Genomic DNA, 20,588 nt, shown 5'->3' with positions numbered 1-20,588 from the left:
GTTTTATTTTCTTATACTATCTATTTCATTATTATGTATGAGGGTACTGACTAGCATAATTCAATTGCAAGCTCAAAAAAGAATAAGGAACACAATAATTAGTTAAACATTCCAATCTTTATTTCTTATGCATTCAAATCACAAAATGAGTTTAATTTTACAGTCATAGGGCCTGAAGATGATAAGTTGCAAAAATTGCATATTTACTCCTGTATGCTAAGCTGTATGCATCTCAATACACATGCAAGTCTGCACCAGTAACATATACAGTGCACACGGTTTACAGCAGGTATACATCACAGACACTTATGTCCCACTTGTCCCCATGTTTTTAGCCATTCGCTATTAGGCATGACTAAAACTTAGAAAACCTCTCTAATACTACAGAAACACCCTCCCACACACATACAAAAGCATAATATATGTCAGAGCAATGAAGAAAGCACCAATCAGTGTCAGTGGTAGAATTGCAAACAGCCAATCACAATTGGTTCGTAAGTGCTGCTGTCTATCACCCAATTTTTGTAACTGCCCCTGACCTCACCACAATAATATGGGTTTTTCAGATGATTATGTCTTTTCTACCCAGTACTCAGTCTACCTTATTGGCTCTCCAGGTGCAGTTCTGTATATAGCAGAATCACATAAATCTACATGGGCGCATATATGCACAGACTTCTGTGTCATGGATAATAACCAGCACTACACTCAAGGGGGAGGGGGATTCAATTGGCCGCGTCACTTGAAAAAGTAACGTGACCTGCGCACTATTACCGTTATTATGGTGGACTCTGGGTTGTCTGAGCATTTAGCTTTCTACAGGTTGAAGTCGCTCTCACCTCTGCCCTCAAAGTATTCAGCATGATACTGATCTTGCACTGACACTGACACTATGGTGCTACTTTTCAGCTGATAGTTATGACAGATGAAGAGAACAGATCTGAAGGTAAATCGTGCACAATGTATATAGTAATATAGTAAAAAAGTAACCTAGGAAGATAGTTGATGAGGTTGAAAAACTCCATCAAGTTCAACCTATTTTGGATCTCCTGTTATTCCACCTTTTCTCTCTAATGACTCCATACCCTTTATCATTTTTGTCACCCTTCTCTGAACCATTTCTAGTTTAAAAATGTATTTTTTTAGAGTGGTGCCCAGAACTGTACTCCGTATTCAAGATGAGGTCTTACTAGCGATTTGTATAGTGGCAAAATTACACTGTCTTTCCTTGCATCTATGTCCCTTTTTATGCATACCAATACTTTATTGGCCCTTGCAGCTGCTGTTTGACATTGAGCACTATTGCAAAGTCTACTGTCTAGAAGCACTTCCAAATTCTTTTTCATTATAGATTCTCCTAAATTTATCCCATTTAATTTATAGATTGTGTGCTGGCTTTTGATTCCTAAATGCATAACCTTACATTTATCTGTGTTAAACTTCATCTTCCATTAGGCCGCCCAATCCTCAGTTTATTCAAGTACCTCTGTACAGTAATTACATCTTGCTCTGATTTTATTACCTTATAAAGTTTAGCACCATCTTCAAAAACTAAACTTTGCTCTCTAAACCATCACCAAGGTCATTAATAAATATATTAAAGAGAAGTGGCCCCAGCACGGAAGATACACCACTTAAAACTTTTGACAAATTAGGAAATGTAACATTGATCACAACTCTCTGTTCCTTATTCACCAACCAGTTTTCAACCCAAATACAAATGTTGTTCCGAGACCCAGTTCCATTATTTTGTAAACCAAGATCTTCTGTGGCACTGTATCAAAGGTCTTTGCAAAATCTAAGTAGACCACATCAACTGCACTACCATGGTCTAAGCTCCCACTAACTTCCTTATAGAAACTAATTAAATTAGTTTGACATGACTTATCTCTCACAAATCCATGCTGATTCCAACTAATAATCTTATTAGGCACCAAGTAATCCTGAATACTATCCCTTAATATACCTCCCAGTAGTTTCAACACTATTGATATCAGGCTTACTGGTCTATAATTCCCTGGTTGTGATCTTATTCCCTTTTTAAACAACGGCACCATATCTTCTATTCACCAATCCCTTGGCACTGAGCCTGATGGAATTGAATCTATGAAAATTAACAATAGTGGTCTAGCTATTTCTGAGTTTAGCTCCCTAAGAACCCTTGGGTGTATTCTATCCGGACCTGGAGCTTTATTTATTTATCTTAATTATATTCAGTCACATTTGGCCTTCTGCCATAGTCTGCCAAGTATTAATTAATGGTACAGTTGCATTTCCATTTTTATGTATTATTCCTAGCATTTATTCCTCTCTGGGAAATACTAAAGAAAATAAAGTGTTTTATACCTCTGTTTTTCCTTATTATCATTAATCAATTCACCCATCTCACTTCTATATATCCTATATTGTCTTTTTTAATCATTTTGCCATTTATATACTTACAAAATGTTTTTAGGGTTTGTCTTACTTAATTCTTTTACATTTGTTTCCCATATGAATTAACTTATATGTGTATGTTTACAACACCATTTTAAAGACAGACTACTTTTCTTCTGTATTTTTTCCTTCAAAAACTGCGTCCCATAGATTGCAAGCTTGTGAGCTGGGCCCTCTCACCTCTTTGTCTGTTTTACCCAATTTGTTTATTACTGTGTTTGTCTCCAATTGTAAAACTCTATGGAATATGTTGGCGCAATATAAATAAATGTTTTTAACGATGATGATGATAATTCTATATGACAGATTGTTATTACCAGTTTCATTCAATAACCATTGTCACTTTCCATTTAATAATGTTCTATTTTAGAAGACATACTGGACTCTTGAATTAAATCTTAGTTATGTCAACACTTTGTATATAATAGTAAGTGTGAGATATTTTTGTTTGGGAGAATTTAGACATTTATAGACAGACTAGGTGGATTTGTTTTGATTAATCCTTTAACCCCCACATGTGACACATGCCCAAGGGGGTCTTGTCATTTTCTTGAACTTTGTTTCTTTTGTCACCTTGTTGCCAACATTTTTAACGAAATACATAGATATATATTAATATAGAAAAATGTATGATCTTAATTGTTTGTTGCTTTATGTTATTTTGTTTGAAAAATCATGCCACTGCAAAAACACCTCCAGCAGTCATCTTTGACAGCAAAGCTACTAATACAACACAATTTTCTTTCTTCACTGTCGCATTCTATGACTATTCGGCCTATCACTAACCAGACTGTCATAGCTTTAATCCATTTTCATGTGACTGCCAAATTGTTTTTCCTTGCTCACAATTTTACTAATGCTGCAAATCTGAAAGTTCTTGCTATGGCTGCCTTTCCCCAATAGGATAACATTTAGAATTCATGTTCTTATGTACAAAGCAACCTGCAAAGCTTCACCTTCCTACATGTTTCTCTCTCAACTCACGCCCTCTAATCTACCAAGGTCCTACACTTATTATCATCCCCTAATTCCACTTCACACTTATCTTGAAGACTTCTCCCATGTTGCATGTGTACTTTGAAATATACAAACTTCAGAAATTAGACTAACCACTAATCTGTAAAGTTTAAGCATTGACTCAAAAAACCTTGTCAGGGAAGCTTTGCAAATGTCTTCAGTACCTTTATTGTAGATCCCATAGTTCAGGAGGTTACCCCACCGACTATCACTTAAAGCCTCTCTTCACAAAATCTTTATTGTTAATATGAAATAACTATAGACACTTAGATTTCAATTCCTTTATTCCACCTTATCTTTTTTTAATCAAATTGTCACACAATTTTAAAGAGCTTTTGGCAATTGATCTAATTTCACCAGATGTAGATGGCCAAATCAATCATAATTGTCTGTTGTGGAATATGTTCATCAGAAAGTAAGCACAAGTTTATTGAAGTCTGTGCATTCAAATCATGGGATGTGACAATCCTAAAAACTGTAAATTGTACTGAGTATTTCTTATATTTGGTCTGTGCTGCTTCAACAAGTGAGCAAAACATGGATGCTAGATAATAGGACTAACTACATCCACACCTGCCCATCTTGTGACTACCATCAGCAATCTCATCATAGGGTTCACTGAGCCCCATCTGCAGTGTCGCTTAACCTCTGTTCCAATAGGTGAACACTGCTCAGAGAAATCTACCACAGGTGCAGGCGAAGGTAAAGCAACCATGTATATAAGCCCTTTAAATGTAAGCTCTAATAAGCAAAGTACTCTCAAATTCTGATTTGCTGTATGTGGCTATATTGTTATCTACATCTTCAACTTACAAATCTCCCTGACCATACAGAGTTGTACAAATAAAGCATAATAGGAATAATAATAATATGTTATTTAACAACCTGGTTTGAGATGGAGGTTGAAGGTTACGATAGGTAAATAGACCAGTTCAAAACATATTTGTTCATTATTTCTGGTTCACATAATTCTAAGCTGTTATCAGTTTGTGCTAACAAATATTAGACTTTATACACCTTGCATCTTTTACTTTAATCCCTGTGCTTCTTTAATCAATAATTTGTTACGAGATTCCTTTTTATATTCCTGTACTTGATAAATGTTCTTTATACAAAATGTAGGAAATGAATCTCAATTTATTGAAGAAATTTAGTGAATACACTAAACGTGAAACCTTGAAATGAAGTATTGTTATGCTGGAGATTCGCACAAAGAACTGGTCAAAGTCCATTTGGAAATAAAAGAAATGATTTTACAAGCAATGTACAGACTGTTCCTGGAAGAACTGTTTGTTTGCTATGTATTTCTTTTATATGTTGACCTAAGTGTTATGAAGAGTCACATATTCTGGGTAAAGAATGAGAACATTTTTTCATGCTTATTATGCAGTTTTACACCATGAGATTTATTTAAATGTGTACAAATATTGCGTACAATTGGATGCGTAAGTTAGTTTTAACATTTTGGAAAAAGAGCTATGGTAAGTGGACAGTGTTCTAAACCATGTTATGCCATAAATGAAGTGCCTTAGTGTTAGACATAAAATGCATTTGTACACTTAAATTCTGAGGCTGTATTTTCTCTTAAACTTGTTCCAGGTCTATGAAACACGCAAAGATAGCATCCTACGCCTTAATAAAAATCAGACTCATCTCTAAGGGTCAATGCTGACTTGCATCTCCATGCCCTTACTGTACTGAACTGACACATGAAAGCCCCCTCCTTTCCAAATGCAACTATGAGATTTGCTAAGCTTAAAATACAGGTGTATGTTGTGTGCAATGGCAGTGCAACAACTTTTACGTAAGTCACATTTTTACGTGGCGCCATTGGACTTACCTAAATTAGGCTATTCACAAAGGCATAATTACATGTATATTCTAAGTCACATTTATCTTAAGCATGGCATGTTGAATGCATTTTAATAATTAAATTGTATGATACCTATTAAGCATATTGTCACAATCCTGGTAGAACTCTGTTGCAGTACCTCATTTCCACCAGAGCTGCTGTATTGCGAACTCACCTTTCCTCACTCCAACACAGTCCCAGCTCTCTGCATCTCAGACAGCACTTCCGGGTATTGGCGGTCACGTGACCACATTTTGGGGTGGGGGATTTGAATTCAGTGTATATAAACTCCGTTCTGACACTCGCTCAGTGTGACGAAACGAATGTGATGCGCTAATCTTTCTGTTTCTCGTTTCTCACATAATGTGGATTATAGCAAATACTTTTTGTAGCCCTTGCTTTTGTTCCCCAGCTCACCAGACTACAACTGCATTGTCCAATTACATGTGGTTAAGGGGACATTGTAGTTCAATGTAAATATGTATATTGTGTATTATATATGGATGACTTGCAATAAGGTTATTCATTGTCTTAAAGTGAAGCCAGGAGGGTTATGGGTTAAGATCAGGTGGTGTCCACAATACAGGTGAGAGGATGGGAGCTGCAGTCATTCTCCCCCCTCCTTCCTCTAAAGGAAGCATGGAACAGCTGGGGACCCTGTGACATCACAAAGTAGTGTAAGGGGTTAATTTTAGGAGGGGCTCACTGCTACTTTATCCTTGGAAGTAGGGGAAGACAATTAGCATAAATTGTTCTCCTTAGGACTAGTCCAGACGTTCTGTCTGCATCCCAGCAGGGGCTTCTGTGAAAGGACAGCTCATCTTCACTGCCCTGTCCAAACCCCCTAGTCCTACACTGACCAATGGTTAAGAAGAATAGACCCAGGGGTTTGCCCAGGGAGGGAAAAGACTGTGGAAATTAGACCTGGGATATAAGGAACGACTCCAGGGGGGAAGGGTGGTCATTCTGGGATTTCATTCATGAAGACTGCAAGGTATAGCTTTTGAGTTGTCGTTCTCTATCTAGAGTCTATATATGCAGCTGAGAGAGATCCATGGGTCGTGAAGTCTGGACAGCCAGGTGACTATAAGTCCTTAAACTAGTGGGGTAAGGCAGAGATGATGTGGTAAATCTGCCTGGCATTTATTTACTGTGTGTACATAATATTCTAGTTTTGTTTGTATGACAATAAATGTACTGTTGTATTTTTATAACTGCATTTGCCTGAGTGACCATACGAATCCTAGAAGGTACTGGGTAGACTTTCCTGCCATAGGAAGGCACCCGTGGGTGGCCAGCCAGGGTGAAGTTGGTAGCATTGGGCCAGATAAACCCGGAATCTTCACACTCCGTGTCAGAGCAACTCGTATGTATCCTTACTCCTGCTCCATTGTCCTGAGCCCTTGTGCCTCCCTGTTTCCTCAGTTGTTTCCTGTGCACCAACCCTAGTTCGGCTAACTACCCTCTGTTCTTCCTGCTCCGTGTATCGACTCCTGACTTGTTTCACTATTCTCTGCCTTGTGCTTGTCTGCATTACTGTGTACCAGACCTGGTTAGTCCAGATCCGATTCTGCCTCCTGATTCTGTACATTGCTGCCAGAATATGCACCAGACGCGGCTTGCCCTTACCAAGATTCTGCATTTTGATTCTCTCTTCGCTGCCAGATTGTGTACCAGACTTGGCTCATTTTGACCCTGTTTCTGCCTCCTGATTCTGTGCCTCACTGCCGGATTGTGTACCAGACCGGCCTGTCTGACTTCGCTCATCTCTTTCTGCACTTCCTCCATATCATCTCTACCTCCATCCGCAGTGCTACATCTTGGGGCAGACCAGGGGATCCCAACCTGCAAGCTCTTAGCAGCTAAACCCATCTTGTCTTGCGGCGGTTCCTGGTGAGCACCAGGTAGCTCGCTGGATTTCGCACCTCTGGCCAGCCAGTGCCAATCTTGATTGACACTGGCCTGATACGTTACATGCTGCTTCTGTGGAAATTCACAGTTCAGGTTGTGGGGAGTTAATCTCATTGCTCCAGCCTGTAATGAGCTGCAACAGTCTATGCTCTTTAAATGCCTGGTCCTGGCTGCAGTCTGGGCCAGATCATTGTTGTCTATCATGAAAACAAATAGCAACAGCCCATATTACAATATGCCTACTCTTCGGAGAGTCTGTTAAGTTACATTCTCCAGTGACTTTGCTATGGATTCCTGTTTATTTATGGATTTATGTGAGTAATCTGCAGTTCCCACAGTCTGCACTCTGGCTATTCTGTTACATGAAGTTTTCCATAACCTGCAGTTATTACTATTTGCATATTGGATTTTATACAGTGCACCAATATAACTGTGTTCATTCTCCAGTCACTGGGTCTCCACCACCCTGACACCCTGACCCTATATCTGAAGAGTTGTGAAGTGTACACACATGCCGTGTAGTGTCAGCTTCTCAGAGTGTGACACATCTCATAATGCTGTTGAGATACCAGTCATAATCATCAATTTGCCCACCAGCTTTTCTCACACATACCACCCCTACCTGCCAACTTCTCTCATGTGGCCACTATCCACCAGCCTTCTCTGAAATGCCCTCTTTATACCAACTTTCCTATCACATGCCCCTTGCTCTCCAGATTTTCACTCACATGCCCCCATGCCCTGCAGCTTTTCTCACTCATGCAAAGCCATGTCCACCAGCTTCTCTCACATACTATCCTGCTCACTAGCTTCTCCCCCACATTCTCCCCGGCCCACCAGCTCTTCTCACACATGCCACCCTCTGCCCATTTGCTTCTCCTACATGCCAACCCCTGCCCAAAAGCTTTTCTCTCACATGCCAGATACCCACCAGCTTTTCCCTCATATGCCTCGCTGCCCGCTAGCTTTTCTCACACATATCATGCTATGCCCACCAGATTCTGTCACATGTCCCCTATCCATTAAATGTATCTTTTAACATAATTTTGTTACATTATTTACTTATAGATATGATTATCCCAGTAGCACCTGATCTTTGCATTGTCATGGAGTGATGGAGAGAAATGATAAAAATAGACAGATCCACAGCAACAGTGACTGAAACAGAAGGCCAGATTTACAAAGAATCGTGTTTGGCGGTGGATTTAAACCACCACACATCGTCAGCGGTTTAGTGTTCCAAACCACCGCATTTACTAAAGAGTGGTGATTGTGACTTAAAATGTCTGGCAATGTGTGGCGGATTGAAAACCGCCATCCAAAAGACAGGACAGGACAGTGTTAATACATGCTTCTAAATGGCTTGATAGATCAAATATGCTGTTTAATCTATTAAGCCATTCAGAACATAAGTGGAAGCACCATTGACATTTACATTATTGGGGCAGTCAATATTTATTGATTAAGGGGCAAAATTATTTTAATATTAACTTATGGGTGCAAATTTTATTTTTCATTGTATTAAGGGGACAAAATTATTGAATTATTATATTTATCGGGCACTATGTAATGCCAAATTGTGCAGCATAAAATTTTTTATCCTCTATTAACAATCAGCTAATATTATATATTCACATTTCCCCCATAATATAATACAATAATAGCATCCCCTTAAAACATATATTAAAAAAATTCCCTGTATAAGTTAATTAGAAATTCATTTTTCCACTTAATAAATAAAGATTTTCCTAATGTCATTGGTGCTTTCTCTTATGTTCTGAATGGCAAAATAGCTCAAACATTATGCGTTTGAGCAATCTTGCCACTCGCAACCACCTCTTTTATTTTGGCCGTATGGATGGTGGTTTTGCAATCCCCAGCTTAGTAAATCTAGTGGTGTGTATGTTCATCATTGTTAAAATCGGGATGGCAATTTGTAAAGTGGTGGTTTTGTATAATGTTAATTCTGACTTTTTTAATGGTGGTTTAGGCTTTAGTGAAAAATTGCTGAAAACTGGCGGTTTTACCAAACCTCCTTTGGTAAATATAGACCCGATACTCAAATTGACACATACCAACAATTACAGTATACAGATTCATACTGACGTACTGACAAAGTGACAGAATAATTGCCCATTATGACCTCCTCTAACCTTCTTTTAGCTCTCTGTTGGATTGGTTGATGAGTGCAATGCATTACATTGATAAGGAATGCCAATATCATGTTACATTTTGGAGAGTAATGTGTCTGTCATAAGAAATACAATGGTATTGGCATAGATCAATCAGTGAGTGATCAGATATTTTATGTACTGTATTGTATATAAGGATTTAATTTTTGAGAACATGAGGACATGATGTCTTGTTAAAACAGTTCAAGAAACACTAATCGATACTCATTCTTTAGGGAGAGTCCAAGACAGAAGCTGGAAAGTCACTGCTAAATGCACTCTTCAACAAAGTGAACTGTGTCTAGCGTGCAATTACAAATAGGAAAGGGGATATATTTTGAAAATATATTTGTATAATGCAGCCCTTCCCAATCTAGTTTCAAGTTTGCAAGACCTAAAACATTTGGAAAATTAACAAAAATTGCATAGGCTGTCATACTGGTGGCTTATACAGTTAGCAATGTCTTACCAAGCTATGCAAACCCTGTCTAGTTTCAAATTTCTCCAGGTGCAGTGACCTGGAGAATGATTAAACAAGGCTAAGCTGTCTGCCATTCTGGAAATTGTAATTTCAGAACAAAGGAGCCACATGGGTTTTATTGCCAACCAGGGGCTTATCTATAAAGAGTTTATATGTTCTAACTGGGTTTCCTCCAGGTGCTCCGGTTTCCTCCCACAGTCCAAAACACATACTGGTAGGTGAATTGGCTTCTGATAAAATATACCCTAGTGTGTGTGTGTTAAGGAATTTAGACTGTAAGATCCAATGAGGCAGGAACTAATGCAAATTACATTCTCTGTACAGCTCTGCGCAATTGGTGGTGCTATATAAATGAAAAATAATAATATACTATAAGTATGTTTGCTATTCTAACACATTTCAATTAAATATATTTCAGATGTATTAATTATTTTATATTAATCTGACTATATTACATTATTAACTCTAATGATTAATGCTAATATGGCCAATATGATACAACCTATGCTAAAAAGGAAGCATAGTGATCTGTTACCATGGCTGACAATTTAAAACCCTTTAGGTAGTATTAGTATTCCATTGAGTTAATTGAATGTAATTACACTGCTTCATTTTAAGTTATTTGCATAATAATTTAAGAGATTAACATGAAAAAAGAATTTAAAATGAATTAAAACGTTCTCAATTTCTTTTACTGGGTTTATCATCAGGCAGAAAAAGATAAGCAATTCCCTTATTTAATTTTCTCTATCACTCCAGCCTGAATGATTTCCATGACAAGCAATCTTTATTATTGACTTCTATCTCGCTCGCCGAATGCTGTGAACTTGTATGCACTCCTGTTATAAAGCACTTACCTCAGTAGAACTCTTTAGTCTTTCTACTATTTTGTATATACACTGGATTATTCTTTCCAGAATACCAGAGAAGCCCTGAAAGTTATAAACTAACCATATTGTTTCTAGCTATCTTCTCTGAACTATTCTTTGTACAAAATGTTTGTTAGAAGCTAGAATGTTTAGATTGAGTCTAATGCAATGCTTAAGGAACATCTAACCTCAAAAGATGTCGCTCTTTATTCATACTGGTGACAGAGAAATAGTGGGAATATCCTGACTTGGATTTGTATAGTAAGAGAGTATGTATATTCTGCTTAGAACCATAATTATGTCCCCTCCCTCTTCTCTCTTCATCAGAGCGTTCAGCAGCCAGTATAGAGCCCAGTTAAATGGATAGCATTGTGTACTGTAAACTTCAGCATGAACAGTTTAAATAAATTGTTTTGTTTAGTTTTTTTTATATTTTGTTCTACTTTATGTAATTTACATTAATTGTAATTATTCATTTATTTGTATGTATTTAGCTTTCATGTTTTTTATAATTAACTAAATTTAGCATCTTTATAACTAGCTTGTTCATGAGGTTGTGCACTTAGGGCGGCGAAGCACAGTAAGCCTGGTAAGTACGTCAGGAGGGCTCCGTACTTACCAGGATGCCCTGTTTGCCCGATGGGTGCTGAAACGTTTTATGTTGCGAGTCCCTGCTCTAAAAGGAGCAGGTATCGAACAAGCTCGGGAAGATGGAGTGCAGTGGAGCTCTTGAGATCCCAGCACCGGCATTGTGTGCACTCTGTAGTATCTGTGACCCTTAAGATTGCCTACCTGTTTATCTAGCTGTTGAAGCACTTGACTACAGACTGTATATGTACCTACCTCCTAGTGTTGTGGGAAGAAATTGGCCACAGTCTTTATCATGTAACATTTTACAGAGAGAAGCAATTCACTGCCACCAGGTCAAATATACTGTGCCCAAAACACATACCACAATGTCACATGCTTTCAACCCTCTGCCACAGGGTCACAGATATTCTTCCCAAAACACAATACCAGGTCACAGCTTCCAACTCTGCTGCAAAGACTGCAGATGATTTAGCTTACATGACATTAGGACATTAGGATGACATTAGGATATTAGGATTGTTTTCAGTTGTTGCTGTCCTGGCTTCAAAGTGAACCTGCTGCATCTGTAAAGATGAAAGAAGAAACACTCTTCTCCATACAGTGCACACGCACAAAATAAGTTGTATTCTTACCTGTATATGCTATTTGTTTGCATCTGACACTTGCTCTTCATTACAATTGGAGAGGAAAAACTGAGAAGGCAAGAGGCAGTCTAGCATAGGCCAAGTACAGTAAGGACGTGTTTGTGTAAGTGCAAGTTAGGTAGCGCTTATGGCAAAGCAGGAATGCCTGTTAGTAACCATACAACATGCGGGTGCATGAGAGTTGGTGCAAATACACACTGATGTTGATAGTTGCCAGCACTAACTAGCTGTTTCTGATTGGCAGGTTGTGGACTGACCTCTGAAGCTGCTTTCTTTATTGCTATATTATATTATTTTTTTGGGTGTATTTTAGAATTAATTTTTTCTTGTTTCATTCGTACATTAAAAGGAACATGATACCAGTTGTATTGTAGAGGTTTTTTTTATTTAAACCAAACTTTATAGTGAATGTGTTTTTGACTGTTAAAACAAATTTTATAAACCTTTTTTTGTGCTTTTGACCTGGTTGGTTGTATGTGTTTATAATGTACACATGACATAAAGCAGGCACATATACTACGGGTGCAGATCTGAATGCACCTCTCAAAGTCAGCATATGGGCATCAATGTGTTATTTTTACATGTTTCTTTTTATAGGAATTTTTTTACATCATATGCATCCAAGTCAGCATCAGTACTTATGTTTAGCCCACCTTGGGCAGGTCATTTTTCCCAGAGAAGATAGTCTACACTGTCAGGAATCTGGGAGGTCCCCCTAATTCCGGAGTCTCTTGTATGTTTTTTGCACAGTAGGCAACTATAACAAAGCCAGAAAGTGTCACTTTACTGACCTTTTACAGAGTGCGTATTACAGGTGCATCACCCTTTGAAAGCCATATTTTTAGAAAATTAGGTGCATCGTTTCCATTTGAAGATTATACTGCTATGGAAACACATAATACATTTGCATATAAAAAGGCTAATTTGGGTAGCTTCCATTTGTCTTCGAGCCAAGTGGAAATACATTTGTTGGTTCTAATGAAGAGGACACATGAGCAAAATTTTCAAATCCGTCCTGCGAAATATCTGACTCTACTTGTTACATTTTGCAAGCTCCATTTTCCCTCCAGTATTCCCAGTTCTATCTCAACCATGCCACACAAGAGAATCAACCTTTGCCATTCCAGTTCTATTCATAGAGTATAAACTCTGCTAAATGCAGTGTGAGCAGATGTGGCATGGCCTTTACGTGGGGGCAGGTTGAAGTGAAAAAAATCCATGAGGGGCAGTGTCGGACTGGGGCATTAAGGACCCACTAGGGGAATTAATTTGTATGTGACAATGAAACAGCGTTTGTGTATTATGTGGCTGGCTGTTTACTAGTGAACCAGGCAACGGACAACGCTCCAAGAACAAGCAAAAGAGAACACCTGGTAGTCTACGCTGCAAGATCAGGTAAGAGAGGAACTGCATAATGAAGAGTGTTTTATGTATTAATTAATGTTTTACAATTTTGTTTACATACATCTATATATATATATATATATATATATATATATAATTTTTTTTATTTTATTTACCCACACATTGGTGCGGGGAGGGGGGGGGGGGGCGGTAACCAGTGTAGTAGCCTAGGGCGGCTGTGACCCTTAATTAGGCCCTGCACCTACCTATTTAGTTATATCTACTTCATCTCTGTAGTTTCTCCAGAACAGTGCAGGGGAATAAAGTCATGTAAGAAGCTTGCATTGCTATACAAAGTATACAAGCTATGTAATCACAAGTCTGATATTTTAAGGTATCTTAATATACTAAAATATACACGTCACAAAAACTACATTTTCAAAAATAAATATTGATTATATCTGTTTTTATAGTAAAGTAAGTTGATACCACTTGTCTAGACTAGCGTTATCAATCATGGCCAGGGAGCATAATTATCTTTATTTCAAATCAAGAAATCCAATAAAAATAGATATAGGGACCCATTTATCAAGAACAGCACCGTTTCTGAGATATGTAACTTTTATTTATCGCTGCTCATCATCCCCTATAGCCATAATTTGTCAATACAATATCGCCGGTGCAACTGAGCGATATACAGCTGCCCCAGTGATACTAGGTCGAAGCAGTAAGGGTTAACTTTAACAATCCAGTTTTTTAGTCGGCTTGCCAAATTTGGGCTTTCATTTTCGCTAAAAGTGGAAACATTTTAAAAATAGATACATTTTTTTGTTTTATATATTTACAAACATTTTAAAATCTCTATACGTTAACATTTTTTCACCTGGTTAAATTATTTTAATATGTTATCTGTTAACAGAATGGGTATTGCGTTGGTACAAGTACTGCCATGAAACTAGTGCACTTCGCTCAGAGAAGCCTTCACTGGCAAAAGCCTGCGAATATTACCACCGCTGGGGTTATAGCCAGAGATATCGCAAAAATGAATAAAATCAGAAGATTGTGCTTACCTGCCAACTTCATGTTCATTCACATTCCTTCTGACTGGCAGCCAGCCGGACCTCAGTAGAACTTCAGCAGAAAAAGAGAAAGAAGGTAATGGGGGAGGTGGAAGAAGGTGTTGGGCAGGATAAAAAGTGGGTTGTAAGGTGCACAGGGTAAATGTGGGTGGTGGGCGCATATGGTAGAAGGTGGGGCATAGATACTGTAAGAGGGTTGAAGGGAGACAGACTGACAAAAAGGGGGATAAAGAAAGGACAGACACCCACAGTACAGAGACAAACAAACACAAAGAGTGAATAACAATAAGAGACAAATGGGGAGGCAGAGGTACAGATACAAAATCATAGACACACAAAGAGGGAGGAAGAAAGGCAGAGGCACACATACAAAGAGGAGACAGATGCACACATCCACATGGGAACAGAGACACACAAAGGACAGATAGGTACTCATACAGAAAGACAAACACAAATATAGAGACAGGGACATACACACTGGAGGAAGGAGGAATACATACAGCTATGACAGTGAGGTCAGCGGGGGAAGAGCAGAGCTGCTGTGGAATCAAAATAGAATAGAGGTACAGGGGCATTACCAGGAAGAGGCTATAATCCCTGGGAATATAGAGTCCTGTGTGTGATAGGCCTCATAGAGCCAGTAATGCTGGCAGTTTCGATGTCACTCCAAGCATGGGAATTATGCAAGTGATGCAACAGCATCATTTATGTGCTGTCCACAAGGTGTATTACAATAAAAGAAAAATAAAAATAATTCTCCCCTGCCGGCACCCATCTCCTGCTGCTGGCGCCCAGAGCATCTGCTCCACCCACTATGCCCGTGCTACGCCCCTGAGAGTGAGAAGGCATTCCTTGGAATGGTGACGCGAAAGCAGAACTCAAAGATTGTATCTCTGAAACTTTGCACCTCAAATTTAATTTGTCCACCATGAAACTCAATTTTTTTTAAACTTTATCATGATTTCACTCATCTCTTCTGATGAGTATTTTAGCTTTATTTTAGGTGTCACTTTTATAGCGAGGATGAGCATCGCAGGCTATTGGCATAATAACCAGAAATTGGAGGCTTTTGATTTTTTTTACACCTGGCTGTTTATAAATCGGATGTGTGTGAAGGTAAATTGATTTGAAGAACTTCCTGATATTTGGGGATTGGTAAGTCTCGATGCACATTCGGCATTTCATTTCATTTTGGAACATAATGCCATAACAGCTGTATGCATGGACTACACCAAATCCAGTTTAAAATTGAATTTACTGAGTATAGTGTTGTATTATGTTCCTTAGTGGACAGGGGATGGAAATTAATATGTGCTTTTTCCTCATATTGACCATTGGGAAATAAAAATACAACATACTTTGCTATAAACTTCTATATTCAGCACCTAACAAATGTTTAGTCTATAGTGAGAACGGCTTCCTGGTAAAGTAATCATTAAAATGAAATGCCTCCATATTTGATGTTGATTGAGCTGTTCTATACATGGATATCCAAGGAATGGAACTTATTGGATAGTGGTCATGGACCAAATGGGTGTGTGTTTGGGTGGTACTAGGCAATTTTGCACTTAATTTTGAAATTCACGAAATCCTCAGAACATCTAAATCCTTTGCAGATATTATTATACTGTTATTAAATAGGCCCTTTGGCAGACATGGTCGATTTCCCAGAGCTTTGGGGTCTACCAGTGAAAGGTATATTTCCTTTAATTCCTCAAACCTGACCTCCACATATGACTGAGTTGGTTTGTGTGACTTTGCTAGAGTGCTGTGGTTTACAGAATTTCTTCATAATGATTTAGCTCCTTATTAGCGACTTTCTTATTATAGTGTGACAATGGGTGTATATGATTAGGCATAGAACATACATAGAGGATTAAGGTGTATGGACATATTGCTAAAATAGTATCCGGGTACCAAAATAGTCTTAATCCACCACTTTTATAATTCACTTTGGAAATGTAACTGTTTCCATTTATATTCTTGCTGGAGAGAGGCTGGCAAAGTCAAATTGGGTTTGTTTGGGAAATACAACAAGTGAGGCCTTCAAATTTGTTACTGGAAACGAATTAGCATTCAGGAGACAAGCTCAGACAGGAAATAATGCAATGTATAACATTTACCACAGGAATGTCAATTGATTTCCACTCATTACACAAAAGAAACTAAGTTCATCCAAAGAAGCAATATCAGCTCTACATGAAATTCTCTATATGAAATTCTCATCCTCACACTCAGGGCCGGATTAACCAAAGGGCTAACTGGGCTACAGCCCAAGGGCCTATGGCATCCAGGGGGCCCTTGAAAGTGCTCAGCAGCAGTATTGATCGGTCGGGGGCGGGGGCGCCCCCGGCGCGATCAGTGCTGCTGAGCACTTTCACTGCGGTCCTTCTCCGGCGCGCTGTAGTCTCCTTACTGAGGAGATCTCGTGAGTCTCACTCTCACAAGATCTCCTCAGTAAAGAGCATACAGCGCTCCGGAGAAGGAGGTAAGTGCCGGGGGGGGGGGGAAGCAGGGGCGCGAGCAGCTCGGATCACAGGGAGGTGGGCGCGGGCAGCTCGGATCATGGGGGGTGTGGGCAGCTCGGATCACGGGGGGGGCTCACGGGGGAATGGAGGCCCCCTTAGCCCAGGGGCCTCCATTCCCTTAATCAGGCCCTGCTCACACTATATCAATAGGCTTCTAACAGGTACCTGCTATTACCAGTCAGTGCATTTTCCAGGGACCGTATATATGCTATTTTATGAATATTCAAAGTTCCATTCATAGGGAAAATGGAATTAGAGTTGATTTAATGTAGACCCCACCAGTTCTGCCATTTGAGGGTCAGGAGGGTAATCCTTAAACTAAAATGCAAACTAACTGTAGTTATTCTTTCATTGATGATATTAGCTGTGTGGAATTTTAAGTTACATATATAATTTTTAGTATTAACTATATGAGTAAGACTGCATTTCATGGATCCACCATAAATAGATTACAAAGGCTGCCACAATCAGTTTGCTGAATCTGAAGTTACAGGAATATTGTTTTCATTCGCAACAATAAATTAGAGTAAAAGAAAGGTTTTCAGGATTATTGCATTGTCTGTATTTTACATGACAAAACATTGGTGACATTTAAATTCTGTTGACATCTATAAACAATTATTATTTAACATGTATGCTTTACCTATTATAGCCGTATTGTTATCACCACATAAAACTATACTATACTATACTAGAGTATTGTTGCTCCTTCCCTCTTCTTTGCATACGGATGACTCTTGTTATGTAATTCAAACAGTGCATACTTTGTAACTAGAGATGTTCACTGACCTCCGTGTTCTGGATTAGGTTTTGGTTTTGGATCTGGATTAACTTCGTGTTTTGGTTTTGGTTTTGGCAAAACCACCCTTGCGTATTTTGGTTTTGGCTTTGGGTTTGGAACCCGATTTTTTCCTAAAATCTCTATTTATTTTTGCTAAAATCACATATTTTTTCTTTTTATTCCCCCCTACATTATTATTAACCTCAATAACACTAATTTCAAATCAGTTGCAGTCAATTTTGACAATATTATTTTCATACACTTTCAAACAAAGACTGCAGAAACCTGGCTGGATGCTAAGCGACAAGCAATGACGCACAGCAATTCATAGCACATCTAGGAAACATTGCCACACAGAAGTGGCAGAAAATAAAAGTGGTGCAAGATGGAATTGTCCTTGGATCATGAAATCAGTTATGGTTGATTTGATCGCTCCACCCATTCCTTGGATAATTGTGGTAATTCTACAGCTAATACATGGTGACGAGCGCTGACACCCCCGGGATGCGCGCTTTTATCAGATGCAGACCAATCCAGGGTGCCAGACAATGCACTGAAAAGAGCCATTGTAATTCACAGCAAAAAGCTTCGAATCTGCCCCAGTTCCCAAAAATTTATAATATAGTTAGGGACCTTTGACGTACAGTGCAGATTACAAACACTTTGTGCAATACTCATGAAACAGCAGCAATGTGGAAGGTAATACATATACACATCTATTTAGACATCCATGCTTACATTACTGTGGCTTTACAAACGTTACAAATGACTAGACAACTGTTGTCAGGATTTGGGTCCAATTAATTCCACACATAAGAGGTGGATTTTTTTGTTTTATGCCCAGGCATGACAATGGCCTTCTTCTTATCACGTGCAAGTACTGCTTCCACTGGGGCAGGACTTACACAAACAACATCATCCTCATCAACATCCTCATTAGCGCCCTGGTCACCTACACAAATATCCCCCTCATCCTTTTGCAATTCCAAAGTGGCATCCTCAATATGTGTATCACCGGCTAAACTTGGGCTGTTCATGCACACATCTGCAGAAATGCTGAAAAGGGGCCTTCTTTATGGGTACACTATGAGACAGGTCAGGATTACACATAGCACTCATGGATCAACTCTCCTTAGGGATTTGTGTAATTTCTGAATCTGAATATACATTTTCTTCTAATGCCTTACTGTTTTCTTCCAGCTCGGCTTTAACACGTAAAAGTATTTGGACACAACTTACAAGAAGATAGAGAAAGGCGAAGGCCTCATTCTTTCCTTGCCACTGCGTGTGTAGAATAGCATGTTGGCAATTTTATTTTTTACTGCAGATAACTTTGCCTGGATTACAGGTCTTTTTTTGTTGACAAAGGTAGAAGGTGTTTTTTTACCTTTTTATTTCCCTGACTAACACTATGCACTTTAACGATTTGTTTTCACCAGAAAAACATAGGTAATAAGCGCACTATTACCAATATAATAGTAATAGTGCACTTAATTACCATTATTACGGTAATTTCAACGTCGATTTTTGGCTCGTTGCTCCCTGAGCTGCAAGCAAAAAGCAGGGTTAAAATTGCCGCAATAACGGTAATACCTTTATCTCAGCACTATTCTGGGGGAATTGAATCCCCCCCTCCCCCCAGACTGTGTTATTTCTGTTTATTTACATTTATCTGGTTGATACATTTTTTTTCTTTATGCACACTTGTGTTGTTTACTTGGGCAATTTGGGTGCACTTACTATATTTTTTTATGATTCAATAATGGTTATTTAAACAAACATACATATACTGACAAATTAAGGTTATTGGTGTTTTCCCCAAAAAACTGTAGTTAATCATTTAAAAACAGGTAACTGGTAATTACACAACCATTACACTTACTTAAAAAACATTCTTATTTGAAATATAAGTATGGATGATCCTTTCTATGACCTGCCTCCCTACGTCTGTATTATGAACATCAGGTTCTGAAATGAGCTCACCTGGTTAGTTACTGTATATTGCTGGTGTTAAGAGTATAATTATTAAACATAATTTAACATAAATACATGTAGATGAGTGCAACTGCACACAAAAAGACAAAACACTGAAAAAAACACACGTGTCCCGTGCAGCCTAATAGAAGCCTGGTGCTATGGATGTTCCTCTTTCACTGTTGGTGCTAACTTTTCCTACCATTTTCTAGCACCCTCAGAGTAATGGGCATTTGGGTCCCCTTTTATAGTCCTCATTAGCCTGCATAGACCAATTGCTGATCTGTATGCTAATCATGCCTACAAAATGCAGCATCTTGTAGTGCAACAAATATGTACTTTAAATGGTGACACCATCTGAAAATATTGTTATAAGTGTTGTCACATTATAATTATTAGAACACTGCTGATGACATAGTAAGCCTTACATATAATTTAAACTTTAATTTGGGCTACTAATTTATTCTTACAATAAATTGACTCCTGTAAGGAAAATAATTTTTGCCCCTATACAACAAAAAACATGCTTTATTGAAACTTCCACTGTGCCTCTTGTTGTATTAACATTGCCCTGCAGTGTAACAGTGATGTGTTTGCCAATCTCACCTTTAGAAAGCAGTGTGTTGTATCTGGTGATTTTGAATTCAAACTTGGCCGAGTTTGCAAAATCGCAGCTTCATACATTTGACGATTTGTAGAGCTAAGCGGCAAAAAATCGGGACTGCGATTTGTAGAGATTTTGAGAATGGAGATTTTGAAAGAAACTCGCTGGAAATGCAAAATAGCAGATTTATACATTTACCCCCTGGAATGACATGTAGGGTCTCATTTAGACCTGGCTGCAATTACACCATAAATGGAAGAGTAAAATATGTGCCTATAGTAAAAGTGCATTACTTATTTATTTTGA

Source organism: Mixophyes fleayi, chromosome 3, assembly GCF_038048845.1.
Source record: "Mixophyes fleayi isolate aMixFle1 chromosome 3, aMixFle1.hap1, whole genome shotgun sequence".
Lineage (NCBI taxonomy): Eukaryota > Metazoa > Chordata > Amphibia > Anura > Limnodynastidae > Mixophyes > Mixophyes fleayi.
This window is presented reverse-complemented; position numbering follows the sequence as displayed.